This window comes from Pogoniulus pusillus, chromosome 30 (assembly GCF_015220805.1).
Source record: "Pogoniulus pusillus isolate bPogPus1 chromosome 30, bPogPus1.pri, whole genome shotgun sequence".
Lineage (NCBI taxonomy): Eukaryota > Metazoa > Chordata > Aves > Piciformes > Lybiidae > Pogoniulus > Pogoniulus pusillus.
In genome coordinates, this window is record NC_087293.1 from 15,370,302 (window position 1) to 15,389,963 (window position 19,662).

Below are 19,662 nucleotides of genomic sequence, written 5' to 3' on the forward strand. Positions count from 1 at the left end.
CCAGCTTTCCTGAAGAGCCCAGCCTCCATTTGGGCATTAAAATAAGTGGCTAGATTTTCCAAACTCCCCAGCTTCCACCATGCTGAGCAATTTTGATTATCTGGCCATAAAAACGTCTCAGTGAGAACTGCTGGGTGCCAAGCACTTTTGGAAATCTGGGCTCAATTGTGGGCTCGGAGCATTTAAAAAACCACTAGCTCCAAATGTAAATAGTGGTTGTATGAAGCAATGGGTGAGAGGCATATAAGAAGCATATATGTGTCTCAAAGCATGTACATTTCCTAAGTTTCCTTTAAACACTCTAATCTGCATCCTCCTCCTGCTCATTACCATGTAAAAAGACATAATCATGTTGCAAATCTTTCCCCTGAAATAAAAACAAACCTCAAAATTAAACTAAACTGCATTTTAAATACTTTCTACTTCACTGTAGAGTCTCTCAGGAAAACCATGATGATGATGTTCCCTCAATGTTCTGTCTTCATCTACATGATGCAGCAGAGTGCCAGCAGAGGATAAACTTAATTACCAAGACAGGCGGAGCCATAGAGACATTAAGAGCTAGATTATGATGGACAGAGTTCATCACACATCTGAAAATGACACGGTCTTTCCAATGCCACTGCAGAAATAAATACACGAGAAAGGAACAATATGATTGGAAACAACAAACACCCAAGGCTAACCCGCACCAGTCTCACTTCTAACTCAAACAAGTATGTGTGGATGAGACAACACAAAGACCTGTGCCATTGCTGGGCTCAGCTATTTTAAGACTGCTTGGATATGCTGGTTGCTTCTGGTATCGCCTCACTGCAGCCCAACTTCTCTATCTGATAATGACAACTGTTTCAGTGCTGACATGTGAAAACTGCCTTGCAAATCACCACTCCTCTCCTTCTTCTGACTCCCAGCAAACACAATGCAGCCTGCTGCTTAAAGCTGTCTCAGAATCACAGAATCATTGAGGCCAGAAAAGACCTTTGAGATCATCCAGTCCAGCTTATAACCTAACACTATGACAGCAGCTAAAACATGCCACCAAGTGCCATATCCAATCCAGGGATACTTGGCAGAACACTGATGATTTGAGGCTAATTTCACACAAGTGCCCCAAGATGTCATGGAGTACACACCTCACTGATACCTTCAACTGAGGATTATACTCCCTAGTGCTAGGATAAACAATTCTTAAGACCACTCTGACTGTCAGGATCAGCGTTTTGTAGGGAACACTTGTATATGCTGATTCCTCCCCAAAAAAATATCTCCCAATCATTTCAGCAGCAATTTCTTATGTTTTGGTACAATCTCTGCAAACACACTTTCTGCTAGAATATCTATCTGGGAGCAAGGAAAATGTTATGAAGAGTTCTGCTCCTTTACCTCTGTTCATTTGTCTATTCTGTCAATGTACAGAGAACAGAATCACTACAGTTGCAAAAGACCTCTAAGCTCACTAAGTCCAACCATCAACCCAACACCATGTCCCAACTCAGCTATGTTCTGAAGTGTAATGTCTACACATTTTCCAACACCTCCAGGGATGGGGACTCCCAGAGCAGCCTGTTTCAATGCCTGACCACTATATGTAGCTTTGCTGATACCAGGCTCTTCTGACACTGTGAACTTCTTAACCAAACCAGTACAGAAACAGTACTGTGTGATCTAGATGATCGACTGCATAAGAACTAAGCCAGAACTCAAGGAAAAAAAGTCTCTGAAAAATGTTTGCAAACAGCACACAAGCTAAAATATACTCACATGCAGCATTTTTAGTACTTTCTAATGACAGGCATAATTATATAAAGAGTTATGGAATATTTATACTCAAAATCTGCCAGCATTATGCCATCACATTTTAAAAATAGATTTTTCCAGCTTAATTTGCAGCCTTCTTGCAATAGTGTTGGACCTAACTCCACCATCTTTTATAATTTAGAAGAAAGGGAACAACCATCAACTGACTGAGGAAGCTGCAAGGTTACAGTCACTCTGTGAAGAAGATACTTTATGCTAATCCTATGTGCTAGTTACTTTCATTTCAGGAAAAAAAAAAAAACAGGGACTTTAAGCTGTTGCTCTGTGCCCCAAGGGACTTTGCAGCTTTGTACAGATGCTGCTAATCTCAATGGTCAGGCCAGAATCACCAAAAGAAATCAAATGCCCCACACAGACACAGCTTCGTTAAGCATTAAACTGGCATTAATTAGAAAAGCATCGGTTAGTAATTTAATGAGAAAGATGGACACAGAGAAAAGAAGGTAAACCAAGAAGACATAAAGAAAAAGACATGAGTGGTAAAAGAACGGAAGAGTGGCATGAAACATTTTCTTCAATTGCTTTTCATGCTCTTCAGAAGGGAATACACAATTCAGTGAAGTAACATTTGAACAAAGAGGGTATTTTGGTTCCAATAAACGCTTCATTTCCCTCAAATCTGGATGGCAATGCTGCTTCTTTCAAAAGTGCCTCCCATTGATTCGGAATAGTTAATCCCCTCATTTTTAGGTGACTTTGCGGAAAGAGGGGAAACAAGGAAAAAGGGGTTTGTTTCTTACTTTGCTTCCCTCGATGTTCTCGAAGAGCTTATGAAAAGTACATTCTTACCTGTAACAAGATTTCCAACAACTCCAACCTAAATGTGGAAATGCTGGAATAACTGCAATTTTTATATGTGTGACCATTTCTCAATTAAAATAATGAAACTTCTGTTGTGAAAGATTTGGCCAAGGTTTGTTTGCTCCCCTGTCCTTCACCCTCAAGCCCCCTGCCTCTTCTCCTCTTCAGGTGCTTAAGAAATCAAGTGGCTGTTTTGTGCTTCAGTATAGCAGCTCCTAATGCAAATGGATCAGATAGTACAGATTATGCCCTTTAGGCCTTTACAACCCAAAACATTTTTTCCTTTTAAAGTGTATATACCAAACATTTCTTCAAAGCACAACTATTATTAAGCTAAGCCAAACCCCTCTCATCTGTATCAGTCAGAAAATAACTCTCATGTGCCAGAAGAGGACTGGTGCACTCCCACTCAGCAGCTTTAATTAGGATGAGGAAACTGTCTGAAGTTCAAGTGTGCAATACATTAGGAATTTTTTTCTTATTAAGGCTGTAAACTGTTCATAGTAAGGTCTGTGGGACAGAAAGGGGCTTCTAGGCAGCAACTACACTGTTGTGCAGAGTGACTCCACAACGAATCTGAATGTGCATGCGCAGTCAGTCTAGCATGCTAAGAACGTCAGGCTCACTATGTCTGCTCAGATCAGCCGTGCAGTGTCTTACACCCTACGTGCGACCACAACACGGTAGCTGCAGCTCTGATACCTGCGAGCATTCAGCAACCACAGCTCCAGCAAGGCTGCTGAATGTCAGGAAATCCTGGGCAAACAGGCAGAGCACCAAGTTCCTGTCTATTTATAAACAAAAATTCTGGACAAATCAGATACAGAGTGGCCCACACTTACAATTACATGCCAGAGACTACGGATGATCACCACTCTGCAACAAAAAAAACACAACAAAGACAGGATGAGATGGCCCTTGTGTACTGTTTTGTCTGACATAAACTTACCTGTATCCTGCTCCGTTTTGCACAAGTGGGCAGCTTTTCAGAATTTAGGGTCCAGAGTGACTAGACAGATTTTTAAAATTAGCTAGACCCACCTCATGTGTTTTGGATGGAGAAAAATCCTTTTTTGTTTGCCTAGAGCTGAAACTTTCTGAAAATCTACTCTCCTTACATCAGCTACCAGTCAGCTATGTAGTTTGTTTTGGTGTAAGACAAAACACGTCCTTCTGAAGTAGGCCTGGTAAGTATTAGTTTAGCTTCTAACTTGTACTGGACCAGAATTTTCAAGGTAAGTCATCAGTACGAATTCATTTCAGAATCTGATCTTTAGCAGAGATGATCTTTTCCTACGCCACTGCAACTTTTAGCACTGAATTGCATGACAAGTTCCATAAAAGGTAAAGGACTTAGAAACCCGTCTGGAAGCATTATGCATTCTTCCAGATCAGTGGCAACTACTGTGTTTTAGCCTAGAAGTAGCTACTTTAGTAGTGAATGACAGAAAGTATCTTACATAATCCTATCCTACACGGAGTAGCTATAGTACTTGCTTGGAGAGGAACTGTCAAGGAGGCAAGGATTCCTAAAAGGTTTGAAAAGCTGTGAGCAGAAAGCTGCAGAGTTCCATACCCCTTCCATTCTAAGACTTACTGAGACAAGAAAACTCTCATAACTGCTCCTAGCATTAAACAACACACACTTGCAGCTCATTTATGGGAAGATGAGAAAAATAAAAACTTATATTCCCTCTTCTCCATCTGCTCCCAGCGGCTTTTGAACTTACCACATACATAGACCTCCACTGCTCCCATGCCCACTCTCCCTTGTCTGATAGCCCTTTCTGTCCTGGCTTGTTCCCCTCTGCACTGTCAACGAGGAAAGTTTGTGATCATGTAACCACACACAGGGAAGTGACAGGATTATGAAAACCTCCTGCTGTGAATTTGTTCAATTTTGTTTAGTTTTGTTTCACTCTTAAGCCAAGAAAACAAGCAGTACAGCTACCATCTCTATATTTTTCCATCCCACACATGCATACCCAGAGTCATAATCCTGATAATGGTTCTACTTTTTTTTTAAGTTGTATTAATACTTATTAATAATTAATGTTATGGAATTATATTCAGTATTAATTAGAGGCACATTGTGGGAGCAAAACAGACTTTATGAGTTGTGCTATATTTACGTATGGGACACCGCTGATGAGCGAAGATAAAAGGCAAAGCTTTTTTTAGTGCTCATAAAAGATAAAAATTGTGCATGTACATGTAACAGGAATGTATGTGCCTGTATACAACATGTAGAAGGGGCCAGTGCCTTTTGGGTGCTCCTCAGTATGATCACCAAGAGACTTTTCAGGACATCTTTGGAGTCCTTTATCGTATCTGAACTAGCAGCCTCCCAATTTAATCAGCTACGCATTCATGCAATTTAGGCCCTGCATCTCAGAGTACATTATTCTCCTTTTTCATTACATAAACAGTCTCAGAAATGTGCCAATTAAATGTCTCACCAAAAAAATATAAATAAATCCATCAAGATTTCAAGCAGAAAAAAAAAAAAAAAAGTACTTCTCAAACTGTTTTGCCTCTTTTGCAATAATTGTTCTTCCAAACTATTCTGGCTTCTTTGTTGCCTATTATCACAGAATGTTCCTAAGCAGGATTTGTAAAGCTATAGAGAATGCTGGAAAAGAAAAGGAGGACATGAAGTGTGAATTTGTTTTAAGTCAGTCAAAAATAGCTATCTAAATAAATGCTTAGGTATTTTGAACCTGTCCTAATTATCCACACATTAAAAAAACCCCATATTTATGCACATGGGACCCTATCTTGTTACAAGTGTTTTCAGAGATAGCAACATCATCTGCATTTAGCTGCCAGCAAACAGTCCAGATGGATTTTTAGTACGTATTTCTTTCTATCTATTTTTGAACACTGCAAACATTGACGATATCTTTGAATTTGATTTCCTCTGTCACTGGCTTTTAACCTGAGAGAGAAAGGAATATGAGCCCTTTTCTCTTTGTGTACTTTCATGACTTGAGATATATGGAAGCAGAGGGTCTGTTTAATAGGAAATTATTTCCTAGTATTTTCTGCCTTGCTTGGATTTCCTTTCTTTCTAGTATTTTTAGATCCCAAGATAAAAAAAAAAATCCTTCATTTATTTGTGTTGTAAGACAATCCACCAAGTAAAGCAGAGATCACCGGGAGACTTTCTTCAATGAAAGGTCCAGTTGAACTGGTTCACTTTTAATTTAATGAATAGCTCCTTCCCTCAGACAAGAAGAAACCACCACAGACATTTATAAAGACACAAAAGCCAACACTGGGCTGTTTTATGTTAGTTTCTTTTCTTAAAACATTTGTTTTTAACTTGAAATGTTCAAGGCAGAACTTGCAGATACAAATCCTTGCCTTCATAGAAACAAAAGTGTTTATATAGCCCACGGTAAATAAACCCTAATTAAATGTATACATCAGCTGTAGTTCTTTTATTTCATTTATTATTTGTTCTCAGAATCTGAGATAATGTTTGATGGAGACTTAAAATTAAATACTTATATGGATTTTCATTTTCCTTTAGAATGCTACACTCTTTTTCTTCTTTAGAAATCTATCATTTCTGATACATGCAGCTTCTTACTCCTAAATGCAGTACAACCTTCTGCCCTATTTAGAAGCATTCTGACATAAAACATAATCAGTTCATGCTATCAATTGCTGCCTCTAGTTTAGTCCAAATGGTAATTGCTGTGTATTTCTACAAAACATTATTTCCTCCTTTCCTTCTCCTCCAAAATCAAAACGCACACAGCACAGTGAACATAAAGGGGGTTGAAAAAAGGAAAGAAAGAGAAGAAACAAGAAACAGGCCATCTAATAGAGTCCAGAATTTTTTCTGTGTTTGTTTTTACAGAGATTTGCAGTGAAAAGAAGAGGGGGAAAATCGTATTTTGTTTTCCGCCTTTCTAGTGGTTTGTGCTTGTTGTAGAAATCAAGTATTACAAATAGAAAGCAGAGCGAGGGGCGAAGCCAGAAGCGAAGCCGAGTCGCCTTCCCCTGGCCACGGGCCCGCTCCGCACCGGGCCCGCCGGGGCCCAAGCTGCGCAAGGTGCGTCCGCGGGGTCACAGCGCCCCCTGCAGACCTCGCCGGGCCCTTCCCGCTGCTCACTGCGGAAGGGACGAGAGATCGCCACCGCTGCGGGCCCTGCGCTGGGCAGCGGGACACAGTCGCTCCCTCGGCATGGCAGGCGGCTACAAAGCACCTCTCACTTTTCCCCCTTTCAAAAATACTTTGGTCAGAAGCCGACCGTGGCTGTATCCGAAATTTTACTTTCTGGCAGCTCTGGATCGCGGAGGAGTGAGGGAGCATGGAGAGCGGCGTGGAGTGATTTAAAGACTCTAGCAACAAACCGGAGGGGACTCTGCTAGCTTCATCACCATCCTTACAATCCTCCCAGATTTTTTTGGAAGTTCTAATGCTTACTGGTATCGTACTCAAGCACTTCTCTGTTCTCTAGAGAGCCCTGAAATTTAGTTACTAAAGTATGGTAGCCTATAACAGTCCAGTTTATTGCTTCATCAGGACTTCATTCAGTCTGTAAAAACCTTGGGTGTGCAAATCAGAAAATTAACTATAATATTTTTGAGACTTTTAAAAAAATGTGATAATAATTGTTAAAGAGGCAGAAAGGCTCCATTGTATTGTGTAACATTTTAAGAGGTACAGTTAGTCAAAAGTTTGAGTCACAATTTGTTGTTGTTACACAAATTTGTTGTTCTTGCCTGCATAATTTTTATTGATACTGTGCAAAAATCTTCCTTCCCAAACCATGTTTTTGGATGAAACTAGATAGAAGTTCACCAAATTTGACTGTTTAGGTTACTAGCACACACTCCCCTATTTTTCATGGCAAAATTAATTCTAAGCTCAAGAATTCTTTAGTCACTCTTGGATATTTCACGTCACTTTGGTATTTCTGATATTTTTTCTCCCTATCATATATACATAAACAGAAAAATGTGATAAATAAATCACATTTTAAAATATTTTAAAGTATGGTATTTCAAACTTTGTACACCAAACTCACCTACATCACAATAGTATCATCTCAGAGTGGGAACATGTAGCAATATCATCCCTCCAGCCTAGGACAGCTCAGAGCAGAGCATTACTCACACTTACAGCAAAGGTTTTTAAAGAGTCTGTCGAACTTTAAATGAGGTTTAACAGATCTGTGTAGGTGTCTGCCCTGCTCACTGTCTGCAAAGTTAAAAATGCAGAAAAACAGGCATGTGTGAAAGTATTTTCAATTCTGACAAAATGGACTCACGAATGTGCCAGGTTTTGCATACTTTCGCAAATAACAGCTGCAAGTAACTTGCTTGCACACTTCAGTCCTATGTCACAGAAACTGTGAAGGAGAAAAAACTCAGCAAAGTCAAATGAAAGCAACCACAATTTGTCAGCTACACAGGTATGCATACACACACGTTAATCACCTTGAGACTCCAAGCTATGCTTTTCTTTCACACCAAGCAAGAAACAAGTGTCCTGTCCTTTAGTTCTTGCACAACTAAGACCTCCATTTCTGATACCTACCTTTCAACTGACTATAGCAGCACCTGGATCTAACCCAGCCACTACTGTGATCTTCTCTGATCATATTCACTCACTCAGACCATCTGACTATACAACTTCCAAGCAAGTTCTGTACTTCCTAAATCAGCCAGGAGACGAGATACCAACTCGCTGTCTCTAAATCGAGCAGAAGCACCTTAAATCATGGAACCTCAGAAATCATTTGTATTAAACACCTTTAGCATGTGTCTGAATGAAAGATACTGCTCCAGAGGAGGAATTCTTTGGTCTCCAACAGTGATTTAAATATGGTCTGGAAATTACAAACTGAAGTAGCTTTACTGCAATACGTCCGGAAAATACAAGAGGAGACTTTTCTAAGGAATTCTCTTCAAATTCAGATTCTGCTTTCCTGCTAGCTGGAAATACATAGAGTATGTTTGCATATATTACAACATTCCTCCCTTTCAGAGGAAGTTAAAGACATTTTTTTCAGGTTGTGACACAAACCAACAAAACTCAGGGAGTGCAGCATTGGGACTCATGTTGTGCTTATAACCCTCTTATCATTGTGCTTTTTCCCCACAAAATGAACTTAAAATAAGTGCCAGGCAAGTGAAGAATATCAGCCTTAACTTACATTTCCTGACTTCTTCCAGCTCGTGTCCAAAACCTCATTGTTGTTTGGGCATAACTGAGCTCTTTTGTATTTCAAGTTTGTGTTGTGCATGCAAAAACACAAAATGTATCTAATTGTGAAGACAACTAAAAGATGGAACGAGAAAAAAATAAACCCCAAACCAACCAACCAAAAAACCACCCCACAAACAAACAAAAAACCAACAAACAACAAAACAGGACAAACTATGGTTTTATTTTTGTGTTAAGAACATGGAAATAACTAAGAGGAATTGCTATCAAAGAGAAGCAAGCTGTTTTCTGTCACTAATGCTACAGAATGCCTTGCACTACTTAACATCATACAGCTTTTCAGACCACAGTATTTACTAAGGGTACCAATGCAGTGAAAAAAAAAAAAAGCTCTCAAATCTCTAAAAGATGTTTTGGAGTTTTTTTCCAAAAACAGTACAGTTAATGAATCATCAAGGTACACTGGAAACATTTTGTCCAAAAAAACCCTAAAGCTACAAAAGGGGGGGAAACAAACAAAAAAAAAAAGTCAAAATCCCAAAACCAAACCAAAACAACCAACCAAACTCCCACCCCACTGGACAGTTTGAATGCTCTTGCTATTAGTTTAGTGCTTAATGCTTCAATAATATTGAGTGATGAAAGACTGAACATACAGGTTTTCCACAGGCTGATTCTCTGTGAGTTCTTTTGCATATTTTCTTCAGCAAAATGTTTAAACTTTAACTCTATTTTTGCAGTTGAAGCATGATCTATGTGCATGTAAAACTTGTCCCTGTGTACATAGTTATTCATTAAGACAAGCTTTATGGCACTCGCAGTTTACTTCTGCATTTTTAAGGTGCATGCAAAAAGCTTCTTTTCAGTTTGGTCTCATTGAATGTGTTGTACACCTTGACATTTTAGGTACTTTAATGGGGGTTTTCTTAGTTACAAAAACAAAGTTCTTGAAAGAGAGGTTTTTGGGGGGGGGGAATCCTTTTAGAAGAGGGTGTGGGGGGAAAGGCGGTATGGGCAAAAAGACTTTATTTTCTAAAGCTCAAATTCCAAAGGAGGAAGACGGAGAGAAATAGGAACTGAAACTAATTTACCTGCATTCCTTTGTCACTGCTTGGCCCTTGACTAGTAAATGATTCCTTTCACTAGCCAATAAAACCAAATCAAAAGCAGGCTTAGGGAGCAGAGGGAGAAGGGGGGGCAATAGAGTAGAAGAGAGAACCAACTTAAACTTTGACAAAAATAGAAAAAAAGGGAAGAAAGCAGACTCACTCCTCTTGCTCTCCAGAAGCTCTCAGGAGCTGTATGCCTGACTCCTGCTAACTTCCCAGCATTAGCACAGCACAAAGACATTCTCTACCTGCTTTCTTGCAGCACTAGCTAAGGTTATTCCATTGTTCCACATGACAGATGGAGTTGCTTTTGTCTCCATTTAATGCTGGTCCCAGAAGGCCTGCCAATTTAGGTACAGAGGAAGGCCTATACGCTGCTTCAGCGGGGAATGATACCTAAGAACATGTTTGCTCTGCATAAACTTAGTGACTAGGCAGCCTATCTCTAGAGATCTGGTAAGTGTTCAGTTCAAAAGTGCTCTGTAGCAATGTGACAGAAGGATTCAAGAGCTCTGAAGAAGATGAGAGTGGTGTTGCTGGACACTGTGCAAACATACTTAGTGGTAGCTTCTGCCCCCGGAGCGCTTTACATTCTAGAGAAGTGAGATAGAGCTTCAAAAAGGGCTGCAGGATGTGTTGACAGGGCCTTGTTTGCAAGTGCCCACATATTTGAGACATACAGAAGTCCACTGAAAGATACTTAGAATTCTGAATTAAGTTTTTGCCCTATTAATAATTTTTAATAAGTAATGATTGTTGGTAAGAAAAACATGGTAAGTTCTTCAAAATCAGACATCTGAGAAATTGATAATGGAAATTCTTTGTAAAAATACATGGTATCTTTAGCATTCAAAAGGCTTCCTAAGAGCCAAGCATACAGCATTTTTCAGAACTGAACTTCTTCTTCTACCCCTGTCTTGACTAAAAAGGACTATAGGCAGCAGTCAGCTAGACAAACAGGCCAGTAGAGAACAGTGGCCAAAAAAATGCCAAGCACAGATCTCTCGATTACACATATCTCTAAGTGGCAGCAGCAATGCCAAGTAGTCGTTATGTGTGGTGCAATCACAAATGTAAAGACAGATAATCAACTAAGATGGGGAGCTCTGTACCTCTCAACCCTTTAAAACTTTCTAATTTCATTTTTAGGTATTACCAGTTTGTGGAGAAAGGGCCTAGGGATCATGGTTCAACCTTGTCAGAGAGAAACAGAGAGGATGACTAAGTGCACGCTCTGCCTGATCTGTGTTCTACAGAGCAGCAAAGCAAGAATCATGAAGATTGTGAACCACACAAAGACACATCAATCATCAGCAATCAGGCCCTGAACAACTCCAAGAAGGGTGCCTCCACAGCCTCCCTTCCAGTGTCTCACCACCCTTACTGTAAAGAACTTTCTAATATTCAGGCTAAGTTTTCCCTCCTTAAGTTTAAACCTACTCCCCTTCATCCTATTCTGCCCTTTTTCTCCTGTGGCTAATACTTCCTAATCAAAGCTAATCCACAGAGCAGAATTTCATGGACTGTAAGCTTCAGATACATGTTCCTGGAATGGAGTTTATTATAATGAAAGATTTTAATATTTTTTTAAACAAAACTGAATCCTTTAACACATGTACTGCAGATTCTAGAAGCAGACTCACAGCACTGATAGAGGTCAGAAACAACACTATTCAAGTCCTCATTCTATTTTCTTTCCAAATGCTGTGCAGATGCCAGTGTTCTGACTCTTCCTTAATCTTATTCATGACTAAAACCTTTCAGAAACCAGTATGACAGCTATCCAGCTCACACTGATTTTCATCAACTGCATTTCACTCCTTGTGGCTTATTTGTAAAATTTTGGCACGCACTCTCTCAGCAATATTCTGCACTTGGGAAAGCAGCTTTCCCTGAGACCCAAGGGACCACAGAGGCAGGGGGAGTTCTGCCTGAGCTTCCTAGTGAGCACTGCAGACACACCAGGAGTCAGCAAGCTCTGGTGCACAGTTAGCTATTAGACAGGATAAATGTTAGTGATACAAATCATGATTACCAAAAGGCATAAGATATAACAGTGTCATAAAATATCAGAGAGTACAGTGATGCCTATATGCAGATTCATTCTGAAATGGACACCACCATCTGCCAGGTCACACATCTGCATTCACTGAGATGTCACATTTGGACAGTACAATCTCCAAATCTGTGCCCACCTCAATCAAACCCCACTGGAGGCAGGCTGTGTCCCAGAAGTTTCATAAGTTGAGCAAGAATTTGAGTGGGGAATTTCAGAAACTTTCTGTTCCCTAGTATCCCTGTAAAACATCACAGAATCATAGGATGGCTTAGGTTGGAAAGCATCATAACGATCATCTACTCCAACCTGTGTGCCATGGGCAGGGACATCTCTCAAGGCCTCATCCTTTAACAACCCCAGAGAGGAGGCAGCCACAGCCTCCCTGGGCAGCTCATTCCAGAATCTCACCACCCTCACACATATGAACTTCTTCCTCAGATCCAGTCTAAAGCTATTCTCCCTCAACTTCAAACCATTCCCCCCGCTGTACTGCTAGACACCCTTATGAAATGTCCCTCTGCAGCCATCCTGAAGGATCCATTCAGGTACTGGAAGGCAATTATCCCATTCAAATGCAGACTGAAAATGCATTTAAATAAAACAAACAAACAAAACAAAACAACAACAACAAAAAGCCAAATAAATGTAAAAAAGAAGAAAACATGAAGAAGATAAATGTCACAACTCTTCTTACTGGCTCAGAGAAATATGTCACAGAAGTGTTAGCTTTCCAGTGCATATGTTAACAAACAAGAACATTTTTCCCTTCTGTCAGAAGACTTTTACCAGACTTATGCATATGTCAGAAATTCAGACACATTTGAAAGAATGGCAATAGGAAGTAAAATTAACTATTAAAAGGAAATTAAATCAACTAGGAATCTCTGATGTCTGTAAGCCTACTTGAGAGGTGTTTCAAGTGAAAGTTGTTAAGCCCATAGCAGAGTCATATAAGTGAACATGAACAGCTGGAGGAACTGTGGAGAAGTTATGAAAATCCAGTGGAAATGCTGGGAAAATCTTAAAACATTTACTCCAACAAAAGAATGTGTTAGAAGATGGATTGCACAAAGAACAGGTAAAGCAGCCCAAAACTATTGAAAATAAATTACTATCCACAGGAAAAGCATTGTCCAGACAACCAAATTCAGTCCAGATTGAGATGTCACTGTATTAAGCACAGTAGGAATATATAAGAAGTCGTGGCCCCTGTCTCAAAGTATTTTCATCTAAGATGATAAAAGGAATTCACAAATGTTGAATAGTTGGGATGTTCTATGGTCTGTTTGCAGACAAGCCATGAACAAAAACAAGCCTGGAAAAAATTAAATTAATAAGGAGAAAATATGCACTATTACATATCCTAGCAGACTTCTACAAAGCCAAGAATCGTTGTTTTGGCTTTTATTTTTTTTCCCAGCATGCCACATGTCACTTGGAAATATTTTTACCAATATGACTCTACAAATAAATATTGTGCATTCTTGAACATCAGCTGGTAAGGTGAAGCTAGTCATTCATCAAGTCTAGCTGTAGGAACTTCAGCATATTTAAGGCCTCTATTTTTTCCCACTGAATTCTGTACAGTTTTTTAAGGATAGCAAATTATAATGATATTGTGTTTTGTGAAATAATCTTCCTTGTTCTCCCTAATCTCTTTGACTCCACGGAGTCTATAATTTAATGGAGCAGGATACTGCAAGATATTGCCAAGGCCATTATCTCTGGTTGTGTTAATGAACCTGCCTCTAAGACACGCCCATGTTAACATTACCACATGCACATAAGACTGATTTTGCATTGAAGGCACAAGAAATGCTGCAGCCCCCACGGGCAATGTTTCAAAGTGCTATGCAAAAGAAGAAATAGGTAGGGCATGGCAAACGCAGGCACACACACACAAGCAAAACCCCCTCTCGGATACAGAAGAGAGCAGCCTGCACAACCCAGTTGCCAAGCTGTGAGTCTCCTGGAGCAAACAACTCAGCAGGGAACTCCTCAAACAAGCCAGAGCTGGCCACAGAAAAAGTGTAACTCCTCCCTTTGGGGCAATCCCTGGCCAGAGGGCTTGAGGAATAGGAAGACAGTAAGAGAAGATTTCAAGATGCAGCTCATGGAATGCCATGGTGCAAGCCTGCCTATCAGAGCACAGAAAAATACCTGTCCCCAGGAACTTCCCCTGCAGTAAACACTCTGATCTAAAAGCATGAAATAGATGGTTCAGTAAGACAAAGTCTCCCAAAGAGTATAGACCTGCTTTGCCACGTCATCTCTAATTTGTCTAATAAATACATAAATGCACAGCAAGTTAGTATCGGCACAGACACATCCATCTTGAAAGGGCAGAGAAGTAAACTGCCTAGGCATCCAGCCAGCTTGCCACCAGTATGCTCTCTAGGTACCACAGAAACAGAAGAGGTTTACTGACTGCACTAAGACTTTCTGCCATACAATTTTGGTCCAAGCTGCAGTTAAAAATTCTTATCCACTGAAAATACTGCAGAAAACAAACCCCAATTCTTTTAGACTAACCTAATACCTCCCTAGCAATCCCATTTCTGCTCTACCCTCCTCACAGATTAAGCCAGTCTTGCCTTTAGCTAAGAGCAGGCTGATTTGCAAACACTCCAGATCTTGTAGCTTCTCTTCTTGTCTTTCTGCTAATCGGGTTTGTTCCCCTTACTGCCTCTTAACACATCCTCTAATTCATGTCAGGACACTTCACCTCCTTTCAATGCTTCCTGCAGCATCTGGCCTGTTAGACCTCTGCAAGAGGCAACAGCGATTTTCCCCTAGCTCCTCCATGCTTGCTTCACACATCCTTTTCTGCCACGGGGATAGAGTCCTGCAGTACAATGCAGCAGCAGCAAAAGCAAGTAGCTCTTCACACATACGGTACTGAATTTAGAGACGATCATTACCTTTCTGTCATTTCACATTTGACTGTGTCCTTCCTCTTGCCTCTCCCTCTTTTGTCCCTGCAGTCTTCAGCATCTCTAGAACCATTCCACCCTTAGCTTCCCCGCAGACCCTGTCCACAAGAGAAGAGTCAATATTTAGAACACCTGCTTGGAAACAACTACAGAAGAAACCAAGGTTCAAGAACACACTGTCAAACAGCCAGACAAATAGAAAGATGTGCAGTTTTGTGCTTTTCTCCTTGAGCTGTAATGAATAAATTATCTGGTTTATTATTAATGTCCTAAACAGTCTCACTGTGTGCCAAGCTTCCCCTCTGCCCCCATTTTATGCCACAATAGAAAAAATGGCAGAAACTTTATTTTCTCTCTGGAATTCTCAGAAATATCTCTCTCTCTCTCTCTAGACACTAGAGAGCTGGGGCAAGGCAACGTGTTAAAAGAGCCAAGCTTTGTTTTTTTTCATCTAGAGAGGGAAGTACCTTCCATGCCTTCCCATTTCCAGGCCTTTCTTTGAAAATCCTCTCTTTTCTTTAAATAACAAGGGGTAGCAGTCAAGTGAAAGCAAGGGCTACTTGATCCATGGTTTGGCCCTCGGCCAGGTTCTGCTGGTCCCGCTTTCCCTCTCAACCACCCGTTTTTCTATCGTTCCTGTAATTTGGGGAGATTAAGATGTATAGCCTGTAAATTGGCTAAACTTTTCCAGGCTGCTTTAATGAGACTTCATATAATAGGGTTGGCTTCTTTTTTTTTCTTTCCCTTTTTTTTTTTTTTTAATATTTTCCTTAACGTGACCCATATGGAAATAAAAAGATATATTTTTTAATGTATGCTAGATTACGGGCGACGTTTTCCTCAAATTAAAATCCATGCTTCAGCAGCAGCATACATTTTCAATGATGTCAAATATATTTTTTCAGCCAACTGGCTGGGGTCACTCTTATAACTCAAAGTTTAAGTGTGCTGGATAATCAGTAGAACATGTGAGTCTCTGTAGGGCACTCTGGTTCCCTCGCCAGAGCAGCAGTGCCTGCTTGGAAGCACACAGGACCTATTCTAGTCTGAGGTACTTGTGGCAGGAGATGTGGTGTAAGACAGTGCTAAAGCTCTGTCTCTGAATGGGTTGACAGCCACATGGTTGACAGCAAAAACCATGTGGCACTGGCCTGTGTCAACACAATCACAGAATGGTTTTGGATGGAAGGGATCTTAAAGATCATTCAGTTCAAACACCCCTACCATGGGCAGGGACACCTTTCACTAGACCAGGCTGCTCAAGGTCCCAACCAACCCAGTCTTGACCACCTCCAGGGAAGAGGCACCTTATAGCCTCCTTGGGGAACCTGCTTCAGTGTCCCACCACCCTCACTGTACAGAATGTCTTCCTACTCTGCAATCTAAATCTGCCTTCCTCAAGCTTCAATTAATTTTGTCTCATGCTATCACAACAAGCCCTTGTAAAAAATCCCTTCCCTGGCTCTCCTGTAGCCTCCATCTCCTTGTAGGACAGGGAACACAAGGTACCTGCTAAAGTAAGAGCAAGTCTGCCCTTGAACCTGACAAATTCTGCCTTGGGTACTAAAAGGCTGCTCTAAGGTCCCCCCAGAGTCTTCTCTTCTCCAAGTTGAACAGCCCCAACTCTCTCAGCCTGTCTCTAAAAGGGAGGTGCTCCTCTGCACCCACTCCAACAGTTTGATGTCCTTCCAGCATGGATCACCAGAATGCAATCATCATCCTCAGTCTTAGTTTTAAGTCTAAGCTTACAGATCAAGCCTAGAACCTCCAAGCACTTCCCTACTGATAGAGGAGATGCCCTTCATTTGTAGGTGCACTTTAAACCTTGTCAGCTATTTCTGTTATCACTTTGTTCGGAACAATTCCCAATGGGGCAACTGTGATGTGAACAAGGCTTGTTTTCATTGCCCTCATGTTTCCCACCTTAAGGATAAAGCAAGAATATTAATTCTAGAATGGCAAATGCTTAGCCCCACTTACACTACCTTTTTAAGCCTTTCTTTAAAGCAGCTCATACAGCTTGCAACTCTGCATCAGAATACAAATGACTTTCAGTTAACATATCTGGTTAGGCTATATTTGAGAAACGTGGAAAAATATTTACCAAATGCCACAGGTAAAGAGACCACTGTAATAATTTCCATGTAGAATTTTTGGTTTCTTTTTCTGACAACTCTTTTAACTAAAAAAAAAAAAAAGGCAACCCAAAAACCTGATAACAAAGCCACATCTCTTTGGGAAACCACAAGAAACACTGAGCTTCCAGCTTTCATTTTTTCCCCTCTTTTTTTTTCTTATATTAAAGAGTTTCTAATTCCCATTTCCCTCAAAAGAAGGTTCATTCAGCTCTCCAAAGCATGTTCTAATTCCTAGCTAGCACAGCAGCACAGTGATAGCTTATGATGGGAAATGAAGACTTTGCTATATTTAAAAGTTTCATAACTTACTTCACTTAATATACTTAATACATAATTAGCATAACATACTTTAACGTTTCATAGCTTTTAGCTAATACACTTCTAATATGCTTAATACATAATTAACATAATATAGTTGAAAGTTTCCATTGATATTGGATATGTATAGAGACAATTACCCAAAGAACCCTAACTGGGTTGCATTTAAAGTATTTTTTTTTAATTAAAAACCACCAAACATCAAAAAAAAAAGCACCAAAACCAACCAAGCAAGCATGGATTTGCTTACATGATTTATCTTGAGGAGGGGGAAATCCTTATAAACCATCTTGACAAGTGGTCCTTTTAAAAAGAGAAGCTATGGTTGCACTCAGAATATTCAGTGTTACAATTCTATCCAGTCCTTCAGAGTAGCAAATCCTCTGTGGTTAATGCATAAATGCCCACCAAAATGTCATCTGCAGTTGGCATGGCAGGTAGTTTAGATCTGAGGGATGATGTTACCTCCACTCGGGTTCAAAAAGGTTATGTGAGATGAGTGCTGGGCTTCTCTTATGAATATATAAGTAAATAAAGCTGTTCAGTCACACCTGGCTTGTCCAATCTCTCCATCTTCTCATCACTACTCTGCTTCTCTCATCTGTATGCCACTGTTTAATGTTTCATCATGTGAAATATTCATCTTCACCCCAGCTCTCGCAGACACCGAGCCCCCTGGAGCCTTGCTTTATCGTTGTCCAGTGCCACAAGCAGTGGCAGTCGTTACTAAACAGCTATACTTTGAACACATTTATGACTCTGCACACTCACAAGCCAGTCCTGCTTCCCCTCAGTGCAGCGGCTAAGTGCCATCAAGGGGCCCAGCCCCAAAGTAGTGCTGCCCCAGGATACAGAAGACAGAGGGCGAAACTGGTGAAGAGGCCAACGCGGCCTCGAAGGTATGGATCCGCTGCATGCATTTCAGAGAAAACCAGCGTTTTGGTGAAAGCCACCTACCTTTCCAAGCAACACCCAAGAGAACACTGGAAGCACAGCCTGGCAAAACCCAACCCTTCCAGCGTTTCCTCGGTGGGCAGATCGAGGTTCGCGTCCCACACGGCAGCGCAGTGCCCGGCCCTCGCGCCCACCCTCAGGGCCGCCTCACCGCACCTCCGTATCCCTGCGCGCCTCAGGGCCGCGGCCGCACGAGGCCGGGAGTGCGACTCCGCCGTGGGACAGTCAGTTCAGCTGTCGCCTGCCCGACGAAGCGCAGCCCAAGAGAGGTTCAAGGGAAGGCTGGCTCCTACTTCAGCAGGTACCTTATGCGCCCTGGCCTACAAGGAGCTGGGGGTTGCAGGAGAGCTGGGAAGGGAGTTTTTACAAGGGCTTGTAGTGGCAGAATGAGAGGGAATGGATGGAAGGTTGACGAGGGCAGACTTAGACTGCAGAGTAGAACAAAATTCTTTACAGTGAGGGCGGTGAGACACTGAAGCAGGTTGCCTAGAGAGGCTTTGGATGTCCCTTCCTTGGAGGTGTTCAAGGCTAGATTAGATGAGGCCTTGAGCAGCCTGGGCTGGTGGGAGGTGTCCCTGCCTATGGCAGGGGTGTTGGAACTGGCTGATCTTTAAGCTCCCTTCTCTGTTCCTTATTTTCGCGTGTACAGTACAGCTTTCCTCACCACAGGGCACGTTATTCTGCACTGCTGCAGAGTTATATCCTCCAAAGAAAAGCCAGAGCCATGTAGAATGACACCACAAACTAAAGCAAGATTGCAGTTCTGGTTAGAGAGACATTGCTAGATATTAGCTGAGCACCAGAAACATTTCCGAAGGCTGAGATCTGTTAGATAGTGAAACTATCTTCCAATGGAACTTGCAGAGGCTCAGTTACTACAGTCAGATGTAATTACATTGTACAAGATGTTCTGCAGGCAGCAGTTTCAGGACAAAGCAGGCTGATTCTCTCCAGGATTTCTGTGACTTGCTGCATAGCAGCTGTGAGAGGGCCTGTGATGCTTCAGCTGTCTGGCCTAGGCTGTTCACCTGTGTGTAGTTAAGAGTTCGCTTCCAGAAGGTCTTCAGAACTTTCTGGAAGGTGATAAGTGTAGCAGTTTTTTGTGTGAGAGTGTGACAGACTGAGGTTATTTCACTTTACTCTTTTTCTAAGGAGAAAGAGCAGTAAAATAGTAAGGCTCTTAATGAATAGGGGAATCAAATACAGAAAGGTTGTACTTAAAGAGGTGCAGGGAAGGATACAATATCCATGAATCCTTAACACCTAATACAGATGCAGGATACATGAACATTCCCTGAAAAAACCTTCCCCCAAAGCCAAAAACCACCACCAAGACCCCAGTGCT

General features: G+C 41.2%; 1 long non-coding RNA gene across 1 annotated transcript in view; it reads right to left on the reverse strand.

Annotated features, from left to right (window-relative positions):
* LOC135188910 (uncharacterized) overlaps positions 1–19,662 on the reverse strand; it is an 86,557-nt gene that overhangs the window by 24,496 nt on the left and 42,399 nt on the right. The window contains exon 4 of the long non-coding RNA XR_010307884.1: positions 14,896–15,005. This is a non-coding gene — a long non-coding RNA (uncharacterized LOC135188910). The remainder of the gene's footprint in view (positions 1–14,895; positions 15,006–19,662) is intronic.